Here is a 14606-nt window from a genome sequence, read left to right on the forward strand (position 1 = left end):
AAACACCACAACTTACTACTATGGATGGTGAGAGTCAAAAGTGTAACGTCCACGTGTCTGACTCCACCGGGACCGTACAGGAATCAGGACAGAATCTAATTTGCCCACGTCCAATGCCTTATCTACGTGGCATCATTCGTGAGAACCCATTAATATCTGATAATGAGGAGGAGTGGGGGGGGAGGATGCGGAAGGTTCCCCTGAGCACAGTCACCACCTCAGGTGGGATGAGCTGCTCAGGGAGACAGATGCAGACTGTCACCCTGACTGACGCGTTGGCTTTCCCAGCCCCCTCCACCCCCCCCCCCCTTGCCCATCTCCACTGATTCTGCCTTGGCCCAGTCCTACCGATGCACGCTTCGGGGGGTGTCTTCCGGAGGCCGTCCGGAAAGGCTTTGCTTTTCTTCTGAAAAAGACTGGCAATGCCCCTCGCCTTTTTCCTTCCTCCACCTGATTCTGTGAGGTGAACAACCACCTCTGTAAAGCCTCTAGTACCCTAGCGCACAAAGGCTCTCTCACTGCCAACCTTCCCTTCCCCGGGGGTCACAGTGGCAATCAAAGAACACTGGAAACGCTTGGAACATAATTAAGCCAAAGAAGACAGACTGTATTATTACAACTAACTGCTGGCCCACTACCCTCAGCTACTCCAAAGGGAACAGGATGTTAAGAAATGATTCTGTCTTTGGAGCGCCTGGGTGGCTCAGTCGGTTAAGTGTCGGACCTCGGCTCGGGTCATGATCTCACAGCTCATGAGTTCCGGCCCCGCGTCCAGCTCTGTGCTGAGAGCAGAGATCAGCTTTGGATCCCCCGTGCCCCTCTCTCTCTGCCCCTCTCCTGCGGGCTCTCTCTCTCTCTCTCTCTCTCTCTCAAAATAAATAAATACATAAATAAACTCTTAAAATTTTTTTTAAGACTGTGAGGAAATCAAGTGTGAGGCTTAATTGTGTGTGTACACTTGACGTGCCACAAGGTGTCTAAATATTTGGTCAAACGTTATTTCTGGGCGTGTCTGTGAGGGTGTTTCTGGACAAGGTTAGCACGTGAGTCAGTCGGTAGACAGTAAAGCAGGGAACCCTCCCGGGTGTGAACGGGCCCCAGCCAATCCCCTGGAAGCCTGAATAAGAAAGAATTCGCGCTCTGTCTGACCGTCCCTCCGGCCGGAACGTTGGTCTTCTGCCTTTGGACTTGACTCAGAGCAGAACCATCGGCCCTCCAGAGTCTCCCGCTCCCCAAATGCAAACCTGGGACTTCTCAGCCCCAATAACCCTCGGAGGCCGATCCCTTAGTGTAAATACACCTGTTAGTTCTGTTTCCCTGGAGGAGTCAGGCTCCTTACACACGGGGTGGGCCCCCCACCCCCCAGCCCCCCACCATTGCCAAACACAGCTTCTTCTGACTGGGAGCAGCCGAGCTGGGAGGGAAGAAATTTCACTTCAGTGACTCTCTCTGTTGCACAGAGACCCTGTAGACTCGAAGTGATCAGCGAACTGTTTGTTCTCCAGCAGCTGCTAGAGGGTCACCGGGCTCCCAGACATTTCACCGGCGGGGGAGGGGGATTGAAGAGAAATCAGCCCCCCCCCAGGGAGTGTTGAACAGGCCCTGGAGAGTGAGGAAGAGGCTTTCAACTCCAGGGTACCCGGAAGCCCTCTCTGTGCCACAGCTTGGTTTTACAAACATGGCATGTGATGTCAGCAGCTGGTGTCTCACAAAACTTTTTCTAATGTTTATTTTTTGAGACAGAGAGACAGAGAGACAGAGAGACAGGGTGCAAGCAGGGGAGGGACAGAGAGAGAGGGAGACACAGAATCCGAAAGCGGGCTCCAGGCTCCGAGCTGTCAGCACAGAGGCCGACGCGGGGCTCGAACCCACAGATCGTGAGATCATGACCTGAGCCGAGGTCGGACGTTCAACCGACTGAGCCACCCAGGCGCCCCTGCGGCTGGTGTTTTTAGATGGAGGCTGTTTCCCAGGTCCCTTCTCCCCAACACTAGCCTCCCTTTTTCCACCTCGGAAATGTGTGCAGATTCTAGACCACGCCACCATGTGGACTTCAGCCCTTCGGTTTATTGAGTTTAAGGAGTAGCTTCGAGGAGCACAGCATCACACGATTCCGCATAAATGTGCATGAAAGGCAATGCTCTCAAGGCCCTATCACCTCCCATCCTGCAAGATCCCCGCCGGAATGGGGAGAGCTGGCTCAAATTGAGTTTCAAGCCGCATCTCAGCCTCTGAGACGTGAGCGGGGTCCTTGCATCACACGCTGTGTCGAAACCCAGGAGAGCAGGGGTAGCTGACTGCCTCTGCCAAATTCCCAGGACTACCGTGGGGGGTTCCAAGCCCACGCGGGAAGCGTTGTCGGCCTGTGGCTGGGGGCGCAAGAGGGGGAGATGGGGCAATTCTGCTTCTTCACTCCGGCTGCCCTCACCTCGCTTGGTGTTCAACTCTTTCCAAGTTCTCCTGGCCCCTGTGCCAGGGCAGGCTAGACACGGCCAGGATATTTATAGTGCTGGTACAGGCCTGGGCAGCTCAGTGGGAGCAGATGTTTTCTGATAGGGGGAAAGGGAGCTATTTATACTGGGAGTTGAATGAAAATTCACCGGAGAGGAGGCTGCAGCCATAGTTGATATTCCTGTCTTCCCAACACTGGGGAAAGTTCTTTAGATCCTTAGGTAAAAGGATTTCTCGCCCTCGCTGCCCAGACAGCTCAACTCGGTAGAGGCTCGTTGAGTGCCGGTGCTGGGTGGGCACTGAGACAAACAAGACACGGGTCTTCTCCCTGGTACAGTTCAGGAGGAGGAGAGACCGTGGAAGCAACTCACGAGGATCCGGTCCGTCCCTGCCAGCCGGGAGCACCACTGGAGCCCGGAGGCCAGCATGATGGTGGCTGCTGGGTTGGGGGGAGCGAGGGGGGCTGGGTGGGGAGAATAGGCATAGTCAGGGACAGCCACGAGGCCAGTGTCCCCTAGCCTGGCTTGGAAGGATCGGCAGGAAAGGTGCAGGGGAGAAGGTGTGGAGGCTGTGGGAATGGAATTCGGGGTGTGGAGGCTTTGCAGCCCGCCTGATGCATTCCAGGAACATCCAGGAATCAGACGTGATCTCAGGGTAGTGGGACTTCCTGAGGGATTTCAGAGGAGGGGCCGAACAGGTGAGCTGGGTCTGGGCTGTGAAGGGTCATCACCCATCGTCTGGAGTTGTTCAGACATCACCTTCAGGCAGGAGGAGCCGGCAAAGCTTTTAGGGAAGGGAGCTGTCATCACCTGGGGAGCGACAGAAACCATGGATCTGTGCGCAGGTTCCTCCTGCGTCCTCAGCGTCCTGCAGCAGCACCCCCAGCATGCAGCCGGTGTTCCATAAATGTCTGTTGAAGGAGCAGATTCGCGCGGTGGCATCCCTGTCTCCAGGCGGCATGCGGGGCATCCCTGAGATGAGCCCAGGCAGATTTGTTACAAGCGGGTGGCAGCTGTAGGCACCGTCCCCAAGTTTCTTCCCACCGCCCAGCCCCGGGTCTGTCCCCGGCTCTGACTCTGCCCGCTGCGATCCCCCCGGATGAGCCCAAGTAACAGTAATAACGCTATCAGCGGAAGACTTCTCTGCGTATTCTCGCTGAAGGCTTGGGGAGACGAGCAAGTTTACAAATGCGAGGAAAATGGCTTATTAGCCTCTTCCTTGTTCCGAAACCCCCTGACGCTGTCTCTGCCAACCTAGTTCTGGCCTCCAGCCCTGCTTCCCCTGCCTCCGGCCTCTTCACACCCCCTTCCTCCTTCTCCCCAGATGCCCATTCTTGTATTATGCAGAGCAGCTCAAGGCTTTGGGGGGCTTTTGTTTCCTGGTCCCCATTTCTCTTAACTCTGAAGGCCTCACCTTTCACCCCTTAGCGGGTTATTTTCCTAAACAAAGACTTTTTGCTCCCTGACGAGGATGCGCGCTCCAGGAGGTGAGAAACTCATCTTCCCGAAACCACGGCATGGCGGGGCCCTGCGTGGTATCATTTCTATCCCTCACCGCTTATCCTTGGGACAAATGTTGGAGACCAAGATTCTTTGCTGGAACAAACTTTTCCCGGCTCTTGAAACGTCTCCCACCCCAAGCGGTGCCCTTCCTCGTTCCCACATGACTCCTGCTGAGTCAGATCACCAAGAACCCCCACCCTCGATGCCTGATGGGGCTCCTCACCCCCACTGCCCCCCAGGTGACGTCTGACCACCCTGGCCTGCCTTCAGCAAGAACCCCATTGGGTGGGTTTAGCGAGGACCCCCTTCACCCCTGATGTTTCCTCTTAGTGATTTACCATCCTCTGTCCCCACCCTACTCCTTGGCTCTAATCTCCTACTTGCCCCTGCTGTATTCAGAATGGAGTCCAATCTCCACCACAGGGGTCCTTGCGCCTATTGCCATGCCCCCCACCCCTGGATTAAAGTCTGTCTTACCGTCTCGAACAAGTGTCTTTGAATAATTTGCTCTTTAACAGGAGAAGACTTCACGCAGAGCAAGGCAATTTGGTATTTAGTCTCTGGCTCCAGGGCCGGCCCCACTATACATATGCAGAAAGATGGAGACAGAACAGGTCTATGTGGGCTGGGAGCAGACAGGACAGGTCTTCCAGATGACCTTAGATAGGAAAAGTTAAGCCTCTTGGGTTGGAGCTGGACATGACGGAGAGGCTTACTGGCTAAGCCCCGGAGGTGATCAGGGATCGGGGAACACAATGACACAATGAGAAAGGTGCAAAGAGAGAGAAGGAGAAAATGTGGGCTTTGTACGTTTTGAGGGGGAAGCCAAGAGGGCCCCCGACCCAGGTCGGGATTGTTTTCTGGGCCGGGAACGCAAAGAGCCCGGCAGTGCCCAGGCCAGGGCAGTGGAGGAGGCTTAGGGCTGGCAGGCATGGGCTGTCCCCAGCAGAGCTCATTTCCACCGGCAGCCATCTCAGTCCGCTGGCTCGCGTGGGTGTCGAATTTTCCGCGGACCTTGACTTTCTACAGAGATTGGGAACTTGCTGAAAAGCCCTGTCCTGACCCTCAGGTGTTTGATACAAACTCTTGATTTCTTCTTGGAAAGCGGCAAGGATTTTCCATGTAATCCAGACTCCCTCCCCGCCTCACTTGAGTACTTCTGTCCCATATCTGTTCGGCGTGGTCAGGGGTTGGTGGAAGGAGCCGGGAAATGAGAGAGTTGGATGCCGCTGGGCCCAGCCACTCCCAGGAGCACCCCCACCCGCCACCACTCAAAGGGCGCCGACACCAGTTGGCGGCACCGAGGGAGGTGCGTTAAGACGAGGGTGCAGAGACATCCAGAAGGCCACCATGCAAGTGTGGGAAAGCAACATCAATCCCACCAGAGGCCGACCCAGGTCCCAAGGAGGAGGAAGGCAGGTGGGTGAGAGAGGTCCCAGGTCCATGAGCAAGCAGTGAAATGAGGAAAAAAAACAAAAACAAAAAAACAAAAAAAACCCCAAGGCTTGGGTCATGAGTTCACAGTTCATGGGTTCGAGGCCCAAGTCAGACTCTGCGCTGACAGCACGTGCCTGGGATTCTGTCTCCCTCTCTCTCCTCCCCTCCCCCACTCGCTCTCTATCTCTCTCTCAAAATAAGTAAAAATAAACTTTAAAGAAATATATAAAAAATAAAATATCTAGTTGGTGGAGCGTCCGGGGGCGTCCACCCCGAGGTCCCAGGCTCCAGGGAGAATGTGGGTGCGGGGCTAGGTGGGAAAACCATGTGGAGTCTGGTGCGGCCAGGAACCTGTCACTGGTGCAAACATCCATGGTGGAAGAGAAGGGGCAAGACGAGCCGCCTCGGGGAATTTAGGAAACAATACGTACCCACGGGCTACGACCATTGCCTGCTCTCAGGCCCGGCTCCCGGGGGTGGGTGTGAACTCCTGTATCTACTGGGAGAGCCGGGGGAACAGGACCCCAAGGTTTTCATTCTTGTGACTTTTACACACGTAACGCTCTCACACGCCATTTTGGGCCCCGCCTCTTGGTCACCTGGTAGGAGAGGTGAGACCCCCTCTCCGAGGGGGTGGCTTCACCTCTCACCCTCTCGGGACCCCTGACTGGGCCCCCCCAAATCTCCTGAGCAGCTTCCCCTCCTGCAGTCCCGTGGACAATGAGAACTGTGACAATGGAGAATGTGTCCCCTCAGACCGACGTCTCCAGGTACACGTGGTAGAGAAGCGGGGCCCAACCTCCCGTGTGGCCGAGACCTTCCAGCGTGGTCTCCTTGTAACAACCAAGAGCCACTGAGGAAGAAGTCTCGATGTGGTTTCTTGGCATACTGGCTGCACCCAGGACTAACGAGGGTGTGTTTAGACTCTTCTGAGAGAGAGCCTCCTTTTTTGCCAAGTCCACTGTCTCGGGTCCTCTTCTCCACTAAAGACTCCAGAAGGGTTTGATGCCATACTTGGAGAAGGGGGAAAGTACTTTGGAGTCGTCGAATGGAACAGAAACCAGAATGGAAACCAAGAAGGAAAGGGGGTTTGCAGTCCGCTGTTGTTATCTTATCAAAGAGCCCTTGTCAGGTAGGTCAGCTGTGTTTTCTCTCAGAAAATCGTCAGCCTATTCACTAGGAAACTTTGAGGCCCGTAAGCAGTTTACAAAGTGGAGTGACCGAGAGTCTGGAAGGTACGCCACCCCCTTTCCCAAGCCTTTGAAATCTGGAAGCAAGACAGGGATACAGATAGAGGAGGAGTGTGGCGCCCCCTGGCGAGAGAGGATCATAGCACCCAGCACCGGCCTCCACCTACAGAGGACCCAGGCTCTAACATCCTCCACCTGTGTGCAAACCCCAAGATCAAGACCTTTGCACAAAGCCCTTCGGAGTCTTCACCTTCGGGAAACTCGAAGCTGACGTGGCTCAATCTTGGAATACCTCATTGAGATCGTGGCCAAATGGGGAGGGATGAGTTTATCCCAATGGGAGATGCACAGACCAGTGAAGGGCTGAGATCATGGATAGCCAGACAGTCGAGAGGGCTCAGGTCTTGTGGTCTCAGACGCTCTCCACAGGACCCATGACTCTATCCTAGCCAGCCACCCATGCTGCAGCCCAGAGTTTTCCTTCAGGCTGAGGACTGGGCAGACATCAGGTCTGCCTGATGAACCTTCAAGCTGAACCAAGCATCTCGGTCCATCTGGGATAAAAGTACTTGTCAGATACGATTATAGAAAGTCCCAGGGAAGATTAAAAGCAAATGCCACGTGCCTGTAAAGGGACATGGTCTCGGAATAACCCAACACCAGGACTCACCTCCTGGGTCCGGTGGAAAAGTCTATGAAAGGCCAGAAATGGATTCTGTTCTTTCCAGGCCCGGACTTGAAGTCGAGGGGAAGTTACAGGGAGTGAGATCTGGATGGGCCCCTACTGCTGCAAGAAACTCTCCAGGCTCAGATTTTCATGCCTGACGTTTCCAGGTCCCAAACTGAGATTCCATCCAGGAATGATTTGATTCTCGTAAAGAACACCTGAAAATCAACTACTGGGACCTCATCAAGATAAAAAGCTTCTGAACAGTGAAGGAAACAATCAACAAAACGAAAAGGCAACCGACGGAATGGGAGAAGATACTTGCAAATGACATATCGGATAAAGGGTTAGTATCCAAAATCTATAAAGAACTCATCAAACTCAACACCCGAAAACCAGATCATCCAGTGAAGAAATGGGCAACAGACGTGAATAGACACTTCTCCAAAGAAGACATCCAGATGGCCAACCGACACATGAAAAAATGCTCAACAGCACTCATCATCAGGGAAAGACAAATCACAGCCACAGTGAGATACCACCTCACCCCTGTCAGAAGGGCTAACGTTAACAACTCAGGCAACGACAGATGTTGGCGAGGATGCGAAGAAAGAGGATCTCTTTTGCACTGCTAGTGGAAATGCAAACTGGTGCGGCCACTCTGGAAAACAGTATGGAGGTTCCTCAAAAAATTAAAAATAGAACTACCCTACGACCCAGCAATTGCACTGTTAGGTATATATCCAAGGGATACACGTATGCTGTTTCGAAGGGGCACATGCACCCCAATATTTACAGTGGCATTATTGACAATAGCCAAGGTATGGAGCCCAAATGTCCATCAATGGATGAATGGATAAAGAAAATGTGGTATATATATATACAATGGGGTACTACTCAGCAGTCAAAAAGAATGAAATCTTGCCATTTGCAACAATGTGGATGGAACTGGAGGGTATTATGCTAAGTGAAATCAGTCAGAGAAAGACAAATATCATATGACTTCACTCATATGTGGAATTTAAGACACAAAACAGATGAACATGAGGGAAGGAAAGCAAAAATCATATAAAAACAGGGAGGAGGACAAAACATAAGAGACTCTTAAATACAGAGAACAAACTGAGGGTTGTCAGAGGGCTGTGGGGGGGGATGCTAAATGGGCAAGGGGCATTAAAGAGGGCACTGAGTGTTATACATAGGCGATGAATCACTCGAATCTACTCCTGAAATCATTATTGCACTATATGCCAACTAACTTGGATGTAAATTAAAAATAAATAAATAGGGGCGCCTGGGTGGCTCAGCCGGTTAAGCGTCTGACTTCGGCTCAGGTCACGATCTTGAGGTTCATGGGATCGAGCCCCGCGTCGGGCTGGGTGCTGACAGCACGGAGCCTGGAGCCTGTTTCAGATTCTGTGTCCCTCTCTCTCTGCCCCTGCCCCGCTCTCGCCCTCTGTCAAAAATAAATAAACATTTAAAATAATAATAAACATAAATAAATAAATAAATAAATAAATAAATAAATAAATAAAAAATAAATGCACGACCATTTGTCTCTGTGTAACACTGACAGGGAGCACCGTGGGCGTGAGTGAACCCAGAGTAATGGGGATCCAGGAAGAAGTCCTCCCTCTGCCATAAGTGTTATTGAGGCAGGGGGTTCCTTCCAAGCATTCTGAAATTCCCTGGACGGCCCAGCGACAGACTCGGTAGGAATTAGGCAAGAGGGCCTTCCATGCACCCTCACACCTGGACGAGGTATAATTTTTTCACTGAGAGCTAATTCACGTGCCATTGTAGGCGAGTTATACGTTGAGAATATTTTTAGAATATTCGCAGAGTTGTCCATCCATCACCACAGTCCATTTCAGAACATTTTCATCCCCCCCCCCCAAAAAAAAAACCCAAGCTCTAGTCAACATCCCATTGCCTCCAGCCCCGCGCAATCACTAATCTGCTTTCTCTAGGAATTTGCCTGTTCTGGGCATCTCACATAAATGGAATCTCACATAAATGGACACACAAATTGTGTCTGGCTTCCTTCACTTAGCATAACGTCTCCAAGGTTCACCCATGCATAGCACACATCGGTTCCAGATTTCTTTTCGCATCCGAATAACGTCTCGCCGCACGGATATACCACATTTTATTTCTCCATTCACCAATTTATGGCCAGTTGGGTTTCCACTTTGGGGCGATGATGAATAATGCTGCTGTGAACACTCATGAACACGATTTTGTTTATACATGTTTTCATTTCGCTTGGGTAGATACCAAGAAGTGGAAATGCCAGATTATGTGGAAACTCCACATCCAACCTTTCCAGGAACCGCCAGACCATTTTCCACCCCTCTTCACTTTTCAGGAGTCCCAAGAATTGGTCAGTCATGTTTTACAAAACAACAGTATCACTGGATCTTTCCAGAGAGAGTCTTTCAAAAGTCCTGGGGCTAAATTTCAATGTTAGCTGAGAAAAGTTGGCCAGCCAACAGCCTTGGTTAGATGAAATTAATACCAGGAATTTTAAAAGCCCGCTTTGTTTTAACATCTGATGAGAAGCCTTCCAGTGCAAATTAGCACTTCGAGTTGCACCCTTTAGAAAGAAGAGAGCAGGGAAGACGAAGACCCCTTGATCAGCGTGCACGATCTTTAGGGATCATGCATCCTTTCATGAACACTGATCAAGAACCGGTTGCAGGGAGCCTGGGGGGCTCAGGCGGTAAAACGTCCAACTCTTGGTTTCTGCTCAGATCGTGATCTCACCGTTTGTGGGATCGAGCCCCGAATCGGGCTCTGCGAGGACAGTGCAGAGCCTGCTTGGGATTCTCTCTCGCTCTCTCTCCGTCCCTCCCCCACTCGCTTTCCCTTGCTCGCTCTCTAGCACGCGCGCACGCTCTTGAAATAAATCAACTTTAAAAAGCAAACGGAAAAAAAAGAACCAATTGCAAGTCAGGCTAGTCCTGGGTACTCGGGATCCACAGATGAACAAGACAGACACTGGCTCTGCCCTTATGGGCTAAGTTCTGGCATGAGAGAGAGTCCCATGAAACTGACATTACTACTCAGCAGGTACCAGAGGACCTGAGAGAAAATAACAAAGGTGTTAAGGGCGGGGCTGCTTGGGACAGGACGGTCAGGAAACTCCTCTCTGACTTCATTTACCTAACAAGCTACCACAACTCAGCCATCTAAAACAGCACCCATTTATTACAGATCAGAAGTCTGGGCGGGCTCAAGGGGGCTCCGCGCTCAGGGTCTTACGTGGCCAAAACCAAGGCGTCGGCAGGGCTGTGCTCTCATCTGGAAGCTCTCAGAAAGAATCCACTTCCAGGCTGGAGTCCATTGTTCAGAGTCTGGTTTCTTGCTCACAAAGACCCGTCTTCGTCTCTTCCAGTTGCTACAACAGAACAACTAAGGGCTTAAAGAGTTCTCTCCCGCCGTTCTGGAAGCTGGGAAGTCCAAGATCAAGGTGCCAGCAGGTTCAGTGTCTGGTGAGAGCCCACTCCCTGGTTCACTGCCAGCCTCGCCGTGTGTCCTCACATGGCAGGAGGGAGCAGGATTGCTCTCTGGGGTCTCTTATGAAGGCACGAATCCCACTCATGAGGGGCCCACCCTTCTGACCCAATCACCCCCCCTAAAGCCCCACCTCCTAATCACAGTGGGATGAGGTTTTGTCAACATATGGACACTGCGTGTAGAGCAAGGACCAAGGTCCCTGTCTCCTCGCTGGCTGTCAGCTGAGGGTCGCCCTCAGCAACTGGGGGACACCCACGTTCCTGTCCGTGCAGCCAAGGCCCATCCGGTCCTGCCCATGCTTGCTTCTCGGGACTTCCCCTCCCGCCAGCAGCCACAGAAGTGCTCTGCCTTTGAGGGCGCGTGTCTTCCCATCTTAAGGTGAGCTGTGTCCCACAATTGAATATGACCCCTGGAGTCACAGGTTCCGGGGCTGAGGGAGGGGTGTTCGAGACTGTGGCCAACCACAAAGAGGACACTGAGATCTCAAACGTGAGGAAGGGGCGGGAGGGTCCCAGATGGAGGAGACGGCGTCCTCCCTGGGTCTGCAAGGTCAGCTGGGCTGCAAGAAAGCAGGCGGTGCGGAGTATGGCCCGAGGGGAGGAGGTAAGTGGGTGGGGGGCACCCTCTCAACCATCAGGTCCTCGTAAACAGAGGCGAACGGGATGTTGCCGGACGTGGCACCGGGCCCAAGACACTTGGAGGCTGCCTTTTAGAATTAAACCCTTGCTGTTACTTTTAATACCTCCGGGTGTGACGTACAATTCACATTCAATAAACAGCACGTATCTAAAGTGTGCAATTCGGTAACTTTTGACACCCGTGAAAACATGTCCACAACCAAGATAATGAACAGATACATCCGTCCCAAAAGGTTCCTCAGGCCGCTTTGTCACCTCGTCCCCTCACCCCTGCAGCTCCCCCAGCCCCCAGCAGCCACTGCTCTGCTTCCTGTCCCTCCAGATTAGCTTGCATTTTCTAGACTTTTATACAAATGCAACCACGCAGTTCTGTCATGAGATGAATTGTGTCCCCCGCCCCAAAATTCCTATTTGGAAGCCCTGACCCCCCCCCCACAGCACCCCAGAACGGGACTATATTTGGAGATGTGACCTTTGAAGAGGTGACTGAGTTAACATGAGGTCATTAGGTTGGGCCCTCATCCAACAGGACTGGTGTCCTTACAAGAAGAGGAGGTTACGGGGCGCCTGGGTGGCTCATTCGGTGAAGCGTCAGACTTCGGCTCAGGTCATGATCTCGCGGGTCATGAGTTCAAGCCCCACACTGGGCTCTGTGCTGACAGCCCGGAGCCCAGAGCCTTCTTCTGATTCTGTGTGTATCTCTCCCCCTGCCCCTACCCTGCTCACACTCTGTCTCTGTCTCTCTCTGAAGTAAATAAACATTAAAAAAAAAAATTTAGAAGAGGAAATTAGGACACACACAGAGGGAGGACCAGGTGAAGACACCAGAAGACCCATCCACAAGCCAAGGATGGAAACCTCACAAGAGACAAGATCTTCCAATGACTCGAGCTCAGCTTCCCAGCCTCCAGAACTGGGAGAGAATAAATTTCTTTGGTTGAAGCCACCAGGTGAGGGGTCCTTGGTTATGGCATGCCCAGCAGACTAGTACGTCCTTTTTTATGTCTAACTTCTTTCGTCCAACATATTTCTTTTGAAATTCATCTATGCTTTTGCATATGCTTGTTTATTTTTAGTGTTAATAATATCCCATTATATGGATATACCACAATGTATTTAGCCATTCATCTGCTAGGCGCATTCAGGGTACCTTCAGTTTTCTGCTCTTTATATAAATAATGCTGCTACGGACATTGGTTTACAAATGTTTGTGTGACATATGTTTCCTTTTCTTCTGGGTAAATATTCAGGCATAGAATGGCTGGGCCATATAGCAGTTGTATGTGGAACTTTTTAAAAAAATATTTATTTAGAAACAGAGAGAGAGAGAGAGAGAGAGAGCAAGCACGGGAGGGGCAGAGAGAGGAGAGAGAATCCCAAGCAGGCTCCATGCCGTCAGCACAGAGCCCAACGCGGGGCTCGAACCCACGAACCGCGAGATCATGACCAAAGCCAAAATCAAGAATCAGACACCTAACCGACTGAGCCACCCAGGCGCTCCCTGTGCGGAATTTTTTTTTAAAGTGCCAAACTGTTGGGGCGCCTGGGTGGTTCAGTCGGTTAAGCGTCTGACTCTTGGTTTCGGCTCCGGGCATGATCTCATGGTTTCGTGAGTTCAAGCCCCGAGTTGGCTGTCTCCGTCTCTCTCAAAATAAATAAATAAACTAAAAAAAAAAAAAAAAAAGTACCAAACTGTTTTCCCAAAGTGGTTGTACTATTTTAACATTCCGGCCAGCAGTGTTTGAGTTCCACATCTTTACCAGCACCTGGCATGGTCGGTCTTTTTAATTTTAGCCACTCAAACAGATGTATAGTAAGATCACATTGTGGTTTTAATTTGCATTCCCCCAGTGACTAGTGAGTTTGGCACTGGCTCATGTGTTTATTGGCCATCCAATAAGGAAAAACATGTTTATTAAACAAAATAGGCATTTTTTGGCGCAAATATTTTACCCATTTTTAAGTGGGTTGTTGTCCTAATAACTTTTCAGAGTTCTTTATATACAGTATTTGAATACGAGCCCTTTATCAGATGCATGATTTGTAAATGTTTTCTACTGGCCTGTGGCTTTTCTTCTTCAGGCTTGTAAAAGTATCTTTCAAAATAACAGAAGTTTGTTGTTTTTGTTTTTGTTTTTCAATTTGGATTAAGTCCGATTTATCAACTTGTTTTTTTATGGATATGCTTTTGGTGCCGTATCTCAGAAATCCTTGCCTAACCCAAGGCGACAAGATTTTCTTCTGTCTTGTCATCTAGGAGTTGTTTTAAGTTTTACATTTAAATCTGTTTTGGATTCATATGTTTATATGACACAAGGTATGGATTGATTTTTTTTTTTTTTTTTTTTTTTTGCATAGGGATAATTCAGTTATTTCGGAACATTTATTGAAATGAGTACCTCTTTTCCGGGGCGCCTGGGCGGTTCAGTCGGTTGAGCGTCCGACTTGATTTCGGCTCAGGTCCTGATCCCAGGGCCGTGAGTGCGAGCCCCGAGTCAGGCTCACGCTGGCAGCACGGAGTCTGCCAAAAAGCCTGCTGAGCGTTTGACTGGGATTGCGCAGAACCTACAGATCAGTGTGAGGAGAATCAACACTTGAACAATATATTCTTTAACTGGGTTATAATTCACATGCCACAGCCTTCACCATTTTATTATTTTTAATTTTTATTTCAGAGAGAGAGCACGCGCGCGTGCAAGTCGGGGGAGGGATCAGAGGGAGAAAGGGAGAATCCCAGGCAGGCTCCCAGCTCGGCGTGAAACCCAAGGTGGGGCTCGATCCCACAACCCTGGGATCATGACCTGAGCCAAAACCAAGGGTCAGACGCGCTTTCAACCAACCTGAGGCGCCCAGGCACCCCATACATTCACCATTTTAACGTGCACTGTTCAGTGGTTTCTAGTATAGTCACAAGGTCGTATAACCATCGCCACCATCAAATTCCAGCACATTTTCGTCAACCCAGAAAGAAACTCCATCCCCATGAGCAGTTATTTCAACCCCCATATCCCTCAGCCACTGGCAGCCACTCATGTATTTTCTGTCTCAATGAAGTTGCCTGTTCTGGACAGTTCATGTAAATGGAATCCGACAACACGTGACCTTTTGTGTCTGGCTTCTTCTGTTCCCAGCCATGTTTTCAAGGTTCACCCAGGTTGTGGCACGTCTTAACAACACCGAGCCCACGGCCCCTACCTAAATG

The 14606-nt window shown here is 51.0% G+C and overlaps 1 long non-coding RNA gene across 1 annotated transcript; it reads right to left on the reverse strand.

Moving 5' to 3' along the window:
* Nucleotides 1-1756: 1756 nt before the first annotated feature.
* On the reverse strand, nt 1757-8105 carry LOC113599134 (uncharacterized). Its single transcript, XR_008291947.1, has 3 exons — nt 6009-8105; nt 3865-5877; nt 1757-3422 (listed from the first exon to the last, which is right to left on the reverse strand). It is a non-coding gene; the product is annotated as an uncharacterized LOC113599134 (long non-coding RNA).
* Between the last annotated feature and the right edge of the window lie 6501 nt (nt 8106-14606).

This window comes from Acinonyx jubatus, chromosome C1 (genome assembly GCF_027475565.1).
Source record: "Acinonyx jubatus isolate Ajub_Pintada_27869175 chromosome C1, VMU_Ajub_asm_v1.0, whole genome shotgun sequence".
NCBI classification, from domain to species: domain Eukaryota; kingdom Metazoa; phylum Chordata; class Mammalia; order Carnivora; family Felidae; genus Acinonyx; species Acinonyx jubatus.